Source organism: Stenella coeruleoalba (assembly GCF_951394435.1).
Source record: "Stenella coeruleoalba genome assembly, contig: scaffold_46, whole genome shotgun sequence".
NCBI lineage: Eukaryota > Metazoa > Chordata > Mammalia > Artiodactyla > Delphinidae > Stenella > Stenella coeruleoalba.
In genome coordinates, this window is record NW_027645863.1 from 472192 (window position 1) to 487683 (window position 15492).

At 44.4% G+C, this 15492-nt stretch overlaps 1 long non-coding RNA gene across 1 annotated transcript in view; it reads right to left on the minus strand.

The window, feature by feature from the left end:
- Positions 1 to 15492, minus strand: part of LOC307181506 — a 1293685-nt gene that overhangs the window by 396648 nt on the left and 881545 nt on the right. The window lies entirely within an intron of this gene.

The following is a 15492-nucleotide window of genomic DNA, read 5'->3' on the forward strand; positions in this document are numbered from 1 at the left end:
GCAGAGTTGAAAATATCCATCACTGAAAAATGTCTTGAGGAAAGTCAGAGAAAAGGACTTGTAAGCAAGGGAGAATGGCAGGAAAGGGATTTGAGGAGGTAGAAAGGACTCGCCATTAAGCACAAGAAAAGGAGCTGAACATTGCCAACATTGCAGTTGGCCAAAAAGGGTGTATGCGTTTTTTTCTGTATATATTCAAGAAAAGGGCATACACTTTTTTAGCCAACCAAACAGGTGGGCACTGGAAGTCAATACTACAAAAGATATCACTTCGCATCAGTCAGAAGAGCCATCCTCATAAAGCGTAAACAACAGAAATGCAGGACAGGGCAACGAGAAGAGGGAGCCCTGTGAGACTTATAGTGGAAATGTATATTGCCAACGGCCATTCTGGAGAAGTGTATTGTGTTTACTAAAGCATCTAAAAAATGAGCTACAGAGCATAGGGCACTTGCACTCATGGGCGTATATCTTGGGAAAAACAAAAATCGAGAGGACACAGGCACCCCAATGTTTACCCCCTCTCTGTTTAAAAGATCCTCGACTAGGATATAACTTAAATGTCTCTGGAGGGAAAAAATGGATAGAGATGTGGTACTTAGGTAGAGTGGAATATTATTCAGCCTGGAAGTCAATGAAATATGGCCAGTTGTAACAACTCCGGAGGAGTTACGTATGATCATTCTAAGTGACAGAATTCAAAAAGAAAAAGACACATATCATAAGATATCACTTAAAGGTGGAATCCAAAATGGCTACACATGAAATAAATTACAAAACAAAAACATAGTCAAATATGTAGAAAACACGCATAAGGCTGCTAAACGGGAAAGGTGGGGAGGGGTGAGGCATCATCCAGGAGGTTGAAATTAGCAAAGATACCATTCCAAATACCAAACTGATAATCAACAAGGCCTACACGGTAGCTAAAAGAACTGCACTCAGCACACTCAAGTCACCGGAAAAGAATATATATGACTGGTAAGAATCTGAAAAAGAATTTATTGATGTCTCTCTGTACGTGAATCAAGTGGATGTACAGCAGCAAGAAACAGAGCTTTGAAAATCAGCTGTAACCAATATAGTAATAAATTGAAAAAAATAAACGACAGAGAGACAGAGAAAACCTCTTACAACTTTTCCTCAGGGACGGTGATGCAACATGGATTGAACACATCTAGACCCACAGCAGGATGAGACATAAGGCTGGAAACTGTTTGCGCTAAGAGAAATGTGAGGTTGGGTGAGGAAATGCACACCCTTTAAAGTAATACTACCTGGTACCCATTCAATGGGTCCCAAATCTGCAGTTTCAAGGGATCTTCCTACAGCTAAAACATGCCTGGAAAACTCAGAGGACTGTACACCATGTGATCGGGAGATGTGTCTACAATGCACCTCATTTATCCTCTCCTGGTGCTCCTGTTCACCATTCCAGCCACGTTACTTAGAATCTCCCCACTTGGAGAATCAGCACATTTCAACTTCTGTTTCACACATTTTGCAAATTGTGAGGAGGATGAACGGGAAGAGGGGGAACCAATGAGAGAATAGTTGTAGGGGTTTGGACGGGCACATATCACTTTAATTTCCCATTAAGAATAAGAATTAAAGAAAGGCTCAGCCTGCCTCGCCGGAGCCAAAATAGGGCCTGAAGCAATCCTGCGGGTTTGAGGCCAGCTCACAAAAGAGCAACTTAAAAAATGGAGCTCAGGGTCACTGCATTCACAAACCTGCAGAGTTATAAATGAAAACTAACGTCCAAAAATATGTTGAGGTAAGGCAAAGAAGAGGATCTGAATGCAAGACAGAATTGCAAGAAACAGATTTCAAGAGATAGATTGGACTCGTCTTTAACGCACATGAAAAGCGGCAGAATTTCGACAATGATGCAGTTGGCCCAAAAGGGAGTATGCGTTTTTTCCTGATTATATCCAGGAAAAAACGCATACGCACTTTATGGGCAACGAAACAAGCAAGCAATGCAAATGTGCACAACAAAGAAGTCTCACTTCCCACCGGTCAAAAGGGCCATCCTAAAAAATTGTAAAAACCAGAAATGCAGGACAGACCATGGAGAACAGGGAGCCTTTATACGCTGATGGGCAGTGTGTGAACTGCCGAGAGCCACTCTGGAGAAGTGTATGGTGGTTCCTAAATCATCTAAAAAACAGAGCTACAGAGCATAGGACACTTCCAATCATGGGAATATATCTAGGGAAGTCTAAAAATCAACAAGACACAAGCACACCACAGTTTAGGGCTACTCTGTTTACAAGAACCTCAACTTCAGTACACCTTAAATATCCCAGGAAAGAGAACAATGGATAAAGAAGATGTGGTACTTATGTACAATGGAATATCTCTTCACCATGAAATCAATGTAATAAGGCTAGTAGAAGGATAAAGAGTGGATTTAGGTCCGATAATACTACTTGAAATAAGTCAAACAGAAAAAGAAACATATCATAAGATATCACTTATAGAGGGAGGGTAAATATGGCTGCACAAGAAATGAATTACAGAACAGAACAGTGTCTCACATTTAGAAAACACACTTATGTCAGCTTAAGGGGAAAGGAGAGGTGGGGTGCTGCATAAAACCAGAGATGGAAATGAGCACAGATAAAGTTCCTTAAGCCAAATATGGAATAGACAAGAGCTACTCCTTGCTCAATGAAATGGACTCAACAGCGCATATTAAACGCCTAAGAATGTACCTGACTAGTAAGTAACTTAAAACCTATGGATTGCTATGTCTCTGAAAGAGAATCAAGCATGTGTACAGGGGCATAAACACAGCAGAGATAGGATTGGGGAGGTTCGGTGAGCAAATGAAGACCCTTTGAAGTCATATTGCATGGTACCCATTCCACGAGTTTCAACTACCCAGTTTTATGGTATTCTTCCTTCACCTAAAACATGCATGTGGAACCTAGAGTATAATCAACCATGTGATCGGGAGACGTGTTCAAATATGTCTCAGTTTTCGTACCCTGGTACTCGGGTGCAACATTCCAGAGGCTTTACTAACACTCTCCCGACTTGGAGAGTCAGTCCCTTTAACCTCCTGTTTGGCCCAGTTTGCAATTTCTGCGGAAGGTGAACAGGAATAGGGAGAACCAATGAGAGACTAGCTGGAGGTGTCTGGTCGGGCAAATTTAACTCTCATTTCCCACCAGGAAGAGGAATTAACCAAAGGCTCAGCGTGCCGTGCCGGAACCAGATTAGGGCCTGAAGCCATCCTGCGGTGTTGCGGCCAGGTCACAAGAAAGCGAGTTGAAGAAAGGAGCTCAGGGGCACTGTAATTCACAAACCTGCAGAGTTATAAATGACAGCTATCGTCCAAAAATATACTGAAGTAAGGCTGCCAAGAGGACTTGAAAGCGGGGCAGAATTGCAGGAAACCGATTTCAGGAGGTAGACTGGAATTGCATTGAAAGCATAGGAAAAGAGGCAGAACGTCCACAATGATGCACTTGGCCAAAAAGGGCGTATGCGTTTTTTCCTGAATATATTCAGGAAAAACGCATACGCCCTTTTTGGCCAACCAAGCAAGCTTGCAAAGGAAATCTGCACTACAATGAAGTCTCACTTCCCCCCGGTCAAAAGGGCCATCTGAAAAAAGTGTAAAATCCAGAAAGGCAGGACAGGCCATGGAGAACTGGGAGCCTTGTTATGCTGATGGGCGGGATGTAAATTGCCAACAGACACTCGGGAGAAGTGTATGGTGTTTCCTGAAACATCTAAAAAACAAAGCAACAGAGCCTAGGGCACTTCCACTTATGGTCCTATAGCTTAGGGAAATTAAAATCAAAAAGACACAGCCACCCCAAAGTTTGGGACGCCTCTGTTTACAAGAACCTCGTTTACCGTACAAGTTCAATATCACACAAAGTGAAAAATGGATAAAGAAGTTGTGGTACTCACGTACAATGCAGTATCACTCAGCAATGAAATCTATGTCATCAGGCCCGTAGCAGCATAATGAGTGGATTCAGGTACGATGATTCTAACTGAAATAAGTCACACAGAGACAGAAACATCATAATATATCACTAACACACGGAATGTAAACCTGGCTACACAAGAACTGAATTACAGAACAGAACAGGGTCTCAAATTTAGAAAACCAACTTATGCTTGCTTAAGGGGAAAGGTGAGTTGGGGTGCTGCATGAAACCAGAGATTGAAATGAGCACAGATAAAGTTCCTTAAGCCAAATATGGAATAGACAAGAGCTACTCCTTGCTCAACGAAATGGACTCAACACCCCATATTAAACGCCTAAGAATGTACATGACTAGTAAGTATCTTAAAACCTATGGATTGCTATGTCTCCAAAAGAGAATCAAGTTTGTGTACAGGGGCATAAACACAGCAGTGATAGGATTGGAGAGGTTCGGTGAGCAAATGAAGACCCTTTGAAGTCATATTGCATGGTACCCATTCCACGGGTTTCACCTACCCAGGTTTAAGGTATTCTTCCTTCAGCTAAAACATGCATGTGGAACCTAGAGTATGATCAACCATGTGATCAGGAGACGTGTTCAAATATGTCTCAGTTTTCATACCCTGGTACTCGGGTGCAACATTCCAGACGCTTTACTAACACTCTCCCGACTTGGAGTCTCAGTCCCTTTAACCTCCTGTTTGGCCCAGTTTGCAATTTCTGCGGAACATGAACAGGAATAGGGAGAACCAATGAGAGACTAGCTGGAGGTGTCTGGACGGGCAAATTTAACTCTTATTTCCCACCAGGAAGAGGAATTAACCAAAGGCTCAGCGTGCCGTGCCGGAACCAGATTAGGGCCTGAAGCCATCCTGCGGTGTTGCGGCCAGCTCACAAGAAAGCGAGTTGAAGAAAGGAGCTCAGGGGCACTGTAATTCACAAACCTGAAGAGTTATAAATGACAGCTATCGTCCAAAAATATACTGAAGTAAGGCTGCCAAGAGGACTTGAAAGCGGGGCAGAATTGCAGGAAACCGATTTCAGGAGGTAGACTGGAATTGCATTGAAAGCATAGGAAAAGAGGCAGAACGTCCACAATGATGCACTTGGCCAAAAAGGGCGTATGCGTTTTTTCCTGAATATATTCAGGAAAAAACGCATACGCCCTTTTTGGCCAACCAAGCAAGCTTGCAAAGGAAATCTGCACTACAATGAAGTCTCACTTCCCCCCGGTCAAAAGGGCCATCTGAAAAAAGTGTACAATCCAGAAAGGCAGGACAGGCCATGGAGAACTGGGAGCCTTGTTATGCTGATGGGCGGGATGTAAATTGCCAACAGACACTCGGGAGAAGTGTATGGTGTTTCCTGAAACATCTAAAAAACAAAGCAACAGAGCCTAGGGCACTTCCACTTATGGTCCTATAGCTTAGGGAAATTAAAATCAAAAAGACACAGCCACCCCAAAGTTTGGGACGCCTCTGTTTACAAGAACCTCGTTTACAGTACAAGTTCAATATCACAGAAAGTGAAAAATGGATAAAGAACTTGTGGTACTTACGTACAATGCAGTATCACTCAGCAATGAAATCTATGTCATCAGGCCCGTAGCAGCATAATGAGTGGATTCAGGTACGATGATTCTAACTGAAATAAGTCACACAGAAAAAGAAACATCATAAGATATCAGTAATACACGGAATGTAAACTTGGCTACACAGGAACTGAATTCCAAAACAGAACAGGGTCTCAAATTTAGAAAAGCAACTTATGCTTGCTTAAGGGGAAAGGTGAGTTGGGGTGCTGCATAAAACCAGAGATTGAAATGAGCACAGATAAAGTTCCTTAAGCCAAATATGGAATAGACAAGAGCTACTCCTTGCTCAACGAAATGGACTCAACACCCCATATTAAACGCCTAAGAATGTACCTGACTAGTAAGTATCTTAAAACCTAGGGATTGCTATGATTCCGAAAGAGAATCAAGCATGTGTACAGGGGCATAAACGCAGCAGTGATAGGATTGGAGAGGTGCGGTGAGCAAATGAAGACCCTTTGAAGTCATATTGCATGGTACCCATTCCACGGGTTTCAACTACCCAGGTTTAAGGTATTCTTCCTTCAGCTAAAACATGCATGTGGAACCTAGAGTATGATCAACCAACTGATCGGGAGACGTGTTCAAATATGTCTCAGTTTTCGTACCCTGGTACTCGGGTGCAACATTCCAGACGCTTTACTTACACTCTCCCGACTTGGAGAGTCAGTCCCTTTAACCTCCTGTTTGGCCCAGTTTGCGATTTCTGTGGAAGATGAACAGGAATAGCGAGAACCAATGAGAGACTAGCTGGAGGTGTCTGGATGGGCAAATTTAACTCTCATTTCCCACCAGGAAGAGGAAATAACCAAAGGCTCAGCGTGCCGTGCCGGAACCAGATTAGGGCCTGAAGCCATCCTGCGGTGTGGCGGCCAGGTCACAAGAAAGCGAGTTGAAGAAAGGAGCTCAGGGGCACTGTAATTCTCAAACCTGCAGAGTTATAAATGACAGCTATCGTCCAAAAATAGACTGAAGTAAGGCTGCCAAGAGGACTTGAAACTGGGGCAGAATTGCAGGAAACCGATTTCAGGAGGTAGACTGGAATTGCATTGAAAGCATAGGAAAGGAGGCAGAACGTCCACAATGATGCACTTGGCCAAAAGGGCGTATGCGTTTTTTCCTGAATATATTCAGGAAAAAACGCATACGCCCTTTTTGGCCAACCAAGCAAGCTTGCAAAGGAAATCTGCACTACAATGAAGTCTCACTTCCCCCCGGTCAAAAGGGCCATCTGAAAAAAGTGTAAAATCCAGAAAGGCAGGACAGGCCATGGAGAACTGGGAGCCTTGTTATGCTGATGGGCGGGATGTAAATTGCCAACAGACACTCGGGAGAAGTGTATGGTGTTTCCTGAAACATCTAAAAAACAAAGCAACAGAGCCTAGGGCACTTCCACTTATGGTCCTATAGTTAGGGAAATTAAAATCAAAAAGACACAGCCACCCCAAAGTTTGGGACGCCTCTGTTTACAAGAACCTCGTTTACAGTACAAGGTCAACAACGCAGAAAGTGAAAAATGGATAAAGAAGTTGTGGTATTTACTTACAAAGCAATATCACTCAGCAATGAAATCTATGTCATCAGGCCCTTAGCAGCACAATGCGTGGATTCAGGTACGATGATTCTAACTGAAATAAGTCACACAGAAAAAGAAACATCATAAGGTATCACTAATACACGGAATGTAAACTTGGCTACACAGGAACTGAATTACAGAACAGAACAGGGTCTCAAATTTAGAAAACCAACTTATGCTTGCTTAAGGGGAAAGGTGAGTTGGGGAGCTGCATAAAACCAGAGATTGAAATGAGCACAGATAAAGTTCCTTAAGCCAAATATGGAATAGACAAGAGCTACTCCTTGCTCAACAAAATAGACTCAACACCGCATATTAATCGCCTAAGAATGTACCTGACTAGTAAGTATCTTAAAACCTATGGATTGCTATGTCTCCAAAAGAGAATCAGGCGTGTGTACAGGGGCATAAACGCAGCAGTGATAGGATTGGAGAGGTTCAGTGAGCAAATGAAGACCCTTTGAAGTCATATTGCATGGTAGCCATTACACGGGTCTCAACTCTCCAGGTTTAAAGTATTCTTCCTTCAGCTAAAACATGCATGTGGAACCCAGAGTATGATCAACCGTGTGAACGGGAGACGTGTTCAAATTTGTCTCAGTTTTCCTCCCCTGGTACTCCGGTGCAACTTTCCAGATGCTTTACTAACACTCTCTCCACTTGGAGAGTCAGCGCCTTTAACGTCCTGTTTGGCCCAGTTTGCAATTTCTGCGGAAGATGAACAGGAATAGCGAGAACCAATGAGAGACTAGCTGGAGGTGTCTGGATGGGCAAATTTAACTCTCAATTCCCACCAGGAAGAGGAAATAACCAAAGGCTCAGCATGCCGTGCCGGAACCAGATTAGGGCCTGAAGCCATCCTGCGGTGTTGCGGCCCGGTCACAAGAAAGCGAGTTGAAGAAAGGAGCTCAGGGGCACTGTAATTCACAAACCTGCAGAGTTATAAATGACAGCTATCGTCCAAAAATATATTGAAGTAAGGCTGCCAAGAGGACTTGAAAGCGGGGCAGAATTGCAGGAAACCGATTTCAGGAGGTAGACTGGAATTGCATTGAAAGCATAGGAAAAGAGGCAGAACGTCCACAATGATGCACTTGGCCAAAAAGGGCGTATGCGTTTTTTCCTGAATATATTCAGGAAAAAACGCATACGCCCTTTTTGGCCAACCAAGCAAGCTTGCAAAGGAAATCTGCACTACAATGAAGTCTCACTTTCCCCCGGTCAAAAGGGCCATCTGAAAAAAGTGTAAAATCCAGAAAGGCAGGACAGGCCATGGAGAACTGGGAGCCTTGTTATGCTGATGGGCGGGATGTAAATTGCCAACAGACACTCGGGAGAAGTGTATGGTGTTTCCTGAAACATCTAAAAAACAAAGCAACAGAGCCTAGGGCACTTCCACTTATGGTCCTATAGCTTAGGGAAATTAAAATCAAAAAGACACAGCCACCCCAAAGTTTGGGACGCCTCTGTTTACAAGAACCTCGTTTACAGTACAAGTTCAATATCACAGAAAGTGAAAAATGGATAAAGAACTTGTGGTACTTACGTACAATGCAGTATCACTCAGCAATGAAATCTATGTCATCAGGCCCGTAGCAGCATAATGAGTGGATTCAGGTACGATGATTCTAACTGAAATAAGTCACACAGAAAAAGAAACATCATAAGATATCAGTAATACACGGAATGTAAACTTGGCTACACAGGAACTGAATTCCAAAACAGAACAGGGTCTCAAATTTAGAAAAGCAACTTATGCTTGCTTAAGGGGAAAGGTGAGTTGGGGTGCTGCATAAAACCAGAGATTGAAATGAGCACAGATAAAGTTCCTTAAGCCAAATATGGAATAGACAAGAGCTACTCCTTGCTCAACGAAATGGACTCAACACCCCATATTAAACGCCTAAGAATGTACCTGACTAGTAAGTATCTTAAAACCTAGGGATTGCTATGATTCCGAAAGAGAATCAAGCATGTGTACAGGGGCATAAACGCAGCAGTGATAGGATTGGAGAGGTGCGGTGAGCAAATGAAGACCCTTTGAAGTCATATTGCATGGTACCCATTCCACGGGTTTCAACTACCCAGGTTTAAGGTATTCTTCCTTCAGCTAAAACATGCATGTGGAACCTAGAGTATGATCAACCAAGTGATCGGGAGACGTGTTCAAATATGTCTCAGGTTTCGTCCCCTCGTACTCGGGTGCAACATTCCAGACGCTTTACTTACACTCTCCCGACTTGGAGAGTCAGTCCCTTTAACCTCCTGTTTGGCCCAGTTTGCGATTTCTGCGGAAGATGAACAGGAATAGGGAGAACCAATGAGAGACTAGCTGGAGGTGTCTGGACGGGCAAATTTAACTCTCATTTCCCACCAGGAAGAGGAATTAACCAAAGGCTCAGCATGCCATGCCGGAACCAGATTAGGGCCTGAAGCCATCCTGCGGTGTTGCGGCCAGGTAACAAGAAAGCGAGTTGAAGAAAGGAGCTCAGGGGCACTGTAATTCACAAACCTGCAGAGTTATAAATGACAGCTATCCTCCAAAAATATACTGAAGTAAGGCTGCCAAGAGGACTTGAAAGCGGGGCAGAATTGCAGGAAACCGATTTCAGGAGGTAGACTGGAATTGCATTGAAAGCATAGGAAAAGAGGCAGAACGTCCAAAATGATGCACTTGGCCAAAAAGGGCGTATGCGTTTTTTCCTGAATATATTCAGGAAAAAACGCATACGCCCTTTTTGGCCAACCAAGCAAGCTTGCAAAGGAAATCTGCACTACAATGAAGTCTCACTTCCCCCCGGTCAAAAGGGCCACCTGAAAAAAGTGTAAAATCCAGAAAGGCATGAAAGGCCATGGAGAACTGGGAGCCTTGTTATGCTGATGGGTGGGATGTAAATTGCCAACAGACACTGGGGACAAGTGTATGGTGTTTCCTGAAACATCTAAAAAACAAAGCAACAGAGCCTAGGGCACTTCCACTTATGGTCCTATAGCTTAGGGAAATTAAAGTCAAAAAGAAACAGCCACCCCAAAGTTTCGGACGCCTCTGTTTACAAGAACCTCGTTTACAGTAGAAGATCAACATCGCAGAAAGTGAAAAATGGATAAAGAAGTTGTGGTATTTACTTACAAAGCAATATCACTCAGCAATGAAATCTATGTCATCAGGCCCTTAGCAGCACAATGAGTGGATTCAGGTATGATGATTCTAACTGAAATAAGTCACACAGAAAAAGAAACATCATAAGATATCAGTAATACACGGAATGTAAACTTGGCTACACAGGAACTGAATTACAGAACAGAACAGGGTCTCAAATTTAGAAAACCAACTTCTGCTTGCTTAAGGGGAAAGGTGAGTTGGGGTGCTGCATTAAACCAGAGATTGAAATGAGCACAGATAAAGTTCCTTAAGCCAAATATGGAATAGACAAGAGATACTCCTTGCTCAACGAAATGGACTCAACACCCCATATTAAACGCCTAAGAATGTACCTGACTAGTAAGTATCTTAAAACCTATGGATTGCTATGTCTCCGAAAGAGAATCAAGCATGTGTACAGGGGCATAAACGCAGCAGTGATAGGATTGGAGAGGTTCGGTGAGCAAATGAAGACCCTTTGAAGTCATATTGCATGGTACCCATTCCACGAGTTTCAACTACCCAGGTTTAAGGTATTCTTCCTTCAGCTAAAACATGCATGTGGAACCTAGAGTATGATCAACCATGTGATCGGGAGACGTGTTCAAATATGTCTCAGTTTTCGTACCCTGGTCCTCGGGTGCAACATTCCAGACGCTTTACTAACACTCTCCCGACTTGGAGAGTCAGTCCCTTTAACCTCCTGTTTGGCCCAGTTGGCAATTTCTGCGGAAGATGAACAGGAATAGCGAGAACCAATGAGAGACTAGCTGGAGGTGTCTGGACGGGCATATTTAACTCTCATTTCCCACCAGGAAGAGGAAATAACCAAAGGCTCAGCGTGCCGTGCCGGAACCAGATTAGGGCCTGAAGCCATCCTGTGGTGTTGCGGCCAGGTCACAAGAAAGCGAGTTGAAGAAAGGAGCTTAGGGGCACTGTAATTCACAAACCTGCAGAGTTATAAATGACAGCTATCGTCCAAAAATATACTGAAGTCAGGCTGCCAAGAGGACTTGAAAGCGGGGCAGAATTGCAGGAAACCGATTTCAGGAGGTAGACTGGAATTGCATTGAAAGCATAGGAAAAGAGGCAGAACGTCCACAATGATGCACTTGGCCAAAAAGTGCGTATGTGTTTTTTCCTGAATATATTCAGGAAAAGACGCATACGCACTTTTGGGCCAACGAAGCAAACTTGCAAAGGAAATCTACACTACAATGAAGTCTCACTTCCCCCCGGTCAAAAGGGCCATCTGAAAAAAGTGTAAAATCCAGAAAGGCAGGACAGGCCATGGAGAACTAGGAGCCTTGTTATGCTGATGGGCGGGATGTAAATTGCCAACAGTCACTCGGGACAATTGTATGGTGTTTCCTGAAACATCTAAAAAACAAAGCAACAGAGCCTAGGGCACTTCCACTTATGGTCCTATAGCTTAGGGAAATTAAAATCAAAAAGACACAGCCACCCCAAAATTTGGGATGGCTCTTTTTACAGAAATCTCTTCTACGGCACAAGTTAAATATCCCAGAGAGCAAATAATGGATAAAGAAGTTGCGGTACTTATGTACAACAGAATACCACTCAGCAATGAAATCTATGTCACCAGGCCCGTACCAGCATAATGAGTGGATTGAGGCACGATGATTCTAAGTGAAATAAGTCACACAGAAAAAGAAACATCATAAGGTATCACTAATGCACGGAACGTGAACTTGGCTACACATGACCTGAATTACAAAACAGAATGGGGTCTCAAGTTTAGAAAACCAACTTATGCCTGCTTAAGGGGTAAGGTGAGTTGGGGTGCTGCATAAAAGCAGAGTTTGAAATTAGCACAGATACCGTTCCATAAGCCAAATATGTAATAGACAAGACCTACCCCTTGCTCAACGAAATGGATTCAACAATGAGGTATCACCTCACACCTGGTAGAATAGGCATCATAGAAAATCTACAAACAAAAAATGCTTGAAAGGGTGTGGAGAAAAGGAACCCTCTTCCACTATTTTTGGGAATATAAATTGATACAGTCATTATGGAGAACAATATGGAATTTCTTAAGAAACTAACAATAGAATTACCATATGATACAGCAATCCCAGTACTGGACATATACCCAGACAAAACCATAAATCAAAAAGAGTCATTCACCGCAATGTTCATTGCATCACTATTTACAATATCGAGGTAATGGAAGCAACCTAAATGCCCACAGACAGACGAATGCATAAAGCCGTGGTACATATATAAAATGGAATATTACTAAGCCATGAAAAGGAATGAAATTGGGTCATTTGTACAGACGTCGATGGATCTAGAGACTGTCATACAGAGTGAAGTAAGTCAGAAAGAGAAAAACAAATCTTGTATATTCATGCATATATGTGGAACCTAGAAAAACTGTACAGATTAACCATTTTGCAAGGCATAAATAGAGCAACAGATGTAGACAACAAACGTATGGACAACAAGGGGGGAAAGCTGTTGGGGGGGTGGTGGTGGGAGGAGTTGAGAGACTGGGATTGGCATGTATACATTTATATGTATAAAATAGATAACCAATAAGAACCTGCTGTATAAAAATATAAAATAAAATTCAAAATTAAAAAGAAATAAAATTTAAAAAATAAAACAGAAAAAACAATTATTCCCTGCACATACATGTATTTATATGAATAAATTATTTCCATGCTTATATCTGTAAATACAAAAAAGAGGAATAAAATCTACCTTGAACCAAAAACGAAAAAGAGAAAAAAAACACAGAACCCACCAGTTACACAGAGGAAAACCGTATCAGGGCACTTGCTCCAGTTGTAAACAATTCTGAAGTTGGTCAGTGGTGGGGAATCGTCTCCCATTCAGCCAGCAGCCCCCACACAACAAGCGTCCTCATTGCAAAGCTGGGGCACCATGCCAAGGCATCTGTGTGTAAACGTGAGCTGAGCCCCAGGCCAGTTGCTGCTGAACTATTCCCACCCGTCCCAGGTAAAACACCTGAATATATACAAGGACTTGAAAGCCTAGAGGAAGGGCCATAGAGCCACACGAGTGACAGCATGCCGGCCGACTTGGTGCCTGCAGGCCAGCCAGGATGGTCTTGGCCCTGGGTGCTCTTCTGGAAGATTTCCATTTCCCTGCCTGAGATACCCGTCCTGTCCCTGCCCCCACTGCTTTTTTCCTTCCTCACCTCTGCCCAGGGAGAAATTCCAGCAGCAGGTAAGGGTGACACATCCTCTTCTTTAGCAGGTGGCAGCCTGGCAACTGCTGCAGAAAGTCCAGCAGAGCCCCACTCACACTGGGCCACCCACAAAGCCGTGGCCTCTCACTCCCTCCCACCAGCCCAGCCCCGAGACTGCTGACAGGGCAGAGAAAATGGTGTCAGGCACGGCTGCAGGGGCTCTTGCTGCCTGGAGTGGTATTTATATTGATCTCAACCCAGGCACACCTGGGGAGGGCTGGCCGGCACGGTAAGGCTGCCCAGGTCAGCCAATCATCACCCCTCAGGGGCTCACAGTTGCAGAAAATGGAACTTGCTGAACCGGCCAGGTCCAAGGAACAGGTGTGGGCTCCTGAGAGTCAGGATAGACAAGGGGCTGCAGCTTTGGCTTGTTTTCTAATCATTTTATCTGGCCCATGAGTGGGAGACAACTTCAAGAAAACCCTCTCCTAATGAGAGGAACCCAGGAGTCAGGGAGAGGAGGGGTGGGTGGTGGTTGGAGACAGAGGCCTGGTGCCCTGGGTGCAGTGGAAGTCTCTGGAAGACCAGGTGGAGGGAGGCCTCACGGAGTGATGTCCAGGGTCACAGACCTGTCGGAGCTGCTGTTTGTTAGTTCAAGTCCTGCTCTGAGGTGCTCTGTGTCAGCTCTGAGCGACAGGTGAGCTGGGGGTGCTCTGCAATGAGGGCTATGTGCACGGTTCCTGTGTGCCCAGCCCTGCCACGGTACCTGCAAGGGTAGCTCTGTATCCTGGGAGGGGCCTGACCACGAGAGCCCCGTGGGCTGGGGTGGGGGTGGGGCACCTGCCCAGGTGAGCTCCATATTCTGGGATTGGTCTGACCACGAGAGCCCCATGGGCTGCTGGGGACCTGGTAAAGGATGTCAGGACAGTCAGTGAAGCCACCGAGGATATACCTCCAGTTGCTCCTAATTCCTACACCCTGCTGGTCATTCTACCAACCACCAGGACATGGTATTCTGTATTAGTCTTCAATGATGCCTTCTTTTGTATTCCATTAGTCCCAGAGTCACAAGAAATTTTGGCTTGTGAGTGGCAGGACTCAACATACAACTAAAACAATACTTCCGGGCCGTCTGGCCCCAAGGGTGCAAAAATTCCCACACCATCTTTGGGGAAAGCTTAGCTAAAGACCTAAAAGTTCTACCTCTGGAAAAGGAAACCCTCCTTCAATATGCAGACGACATTCTGATCGCCAGCCCTACTAAGGAGGCCTCTGAACTACCAAGCCAATAAAGGATAGAAGTTGTCCAAGAAAAAGCTCAAATATCACAGACTGCGGTGACCTGCCTGGGCTTCATTCTCACAGAAGGTCGGAGAAGCCCATCCCAGGAAAGGGAAGAAACCATTTTCAGCCTTACCCCTTTCTAAAACTAGAAGACAGCTTAGGGGTTCCTGGGGAGGCCAGGGTTTGCTGCTTCTGGATCCCTAACTACAGTCTACTAGCTGGGCCTCTATATGAAACACTGAAAGGAAAAGATGATGATCCTTTTGAATAGAATCCAGAAGTGGCCTTTCAAGAATGGAAAGAGCAGTCAATTCAGACCCTTGCCCTGGAACTCCCTAATTTAGCTAAACCCTTTGACCTTTACATTCCCGGTGAAAGGTGAATCGCCATTGGAGAATTAGTGCAAAAACTGGGACCACTTGAAATGGAACAATGCAATAATGCCATCCAGGTAGGATAAACTACGGTCACCAAGGGGCTTGGCCCACTGCCACATCTGGCCAAGATACTGGCGGTATCTAAAAACCTGGAAATCAGCAGCCCAAAAGGCCACCTCCCTCCTAAGGGAAAAGGACCCCACGTGGTGATCCTAACCACCAACCATGCCCTGAAGTTGCAGGGTTCGCTCCGTGGGCACACCGACCTCGAGTGAGGAGGCCCTCCAACTCCAACATCCAGAGGGATAACCGGGGGCAACAGGGCACCATGACGACTCGTGTGAACATCACTTGACCTGGAGTTTCTCTCATAAAACAACAAGAGT